Source organism: Petaurus breviceps, unplaced genomic scaffold (assembly GCF_028583685.1).
Source record: "Petaurus breviceps papuanus isolate PSGF00001 unplaced genomic scaffold, PetGlider_PUasm1.0 111, whole genome shotgun sequence".
Classification (NCBI taxonomy): domain Eukaryota; kingdom Metazoa; phylum Chordata; class Mammalia; order Diprotodontia; family Petauridae; genus Petaurus; species Petaurus breviceps.
The window spans coordinates 114,715-115,003 of record NW_027185600.1 but is presented as its reverse complement, the minus strand read 5'-3'; the positions used below and the strand labels follow the sequence as shown (position 1 = coordinate 115,003).

Here is a 289-nt window from a genome sequence, read left to right as displayed (position 1 = left end):
TGTGTGTGTGTGTGTGTGTGTGTGTGTGTGTGTGTGTGTGTGTGTGTGTATTACCATAGTTTATTTTGGTTTTCTTCCTTTTTTTTCAATTAGGGGATGAGATTTGGAAAAAGAAAACATATGCTTGTCAATAAAAAAAGGTAATTTTTAAAACAACAGCACAACCAAAAGAACTGGAAGAATATGTTAGAACAAGTAATAGCCATGAGGAGGTACACATATATATGAATATGACCTATCTAATCTATCTATCTATCTATCTATCTATCTATCTATCTATCTATCTATC

The 289-nt window shown here is 31.8% G+C and overlaps 1 protein-coding gene across 2 annotated transcripts in view; it reads right to left on the bottom strand.

Moving 5' to 3' along the window:
• LOC138156930 (TRPM8 channel-associated factor 2-like) overlaps positions 1-289 on the bottom strand; it is a 34,165-nt gene that overhangs the window by 26,614 nt on the left and 7,262 nt on the right. The gene's annotated exons all lie outside the window — the stretch shown is intronic.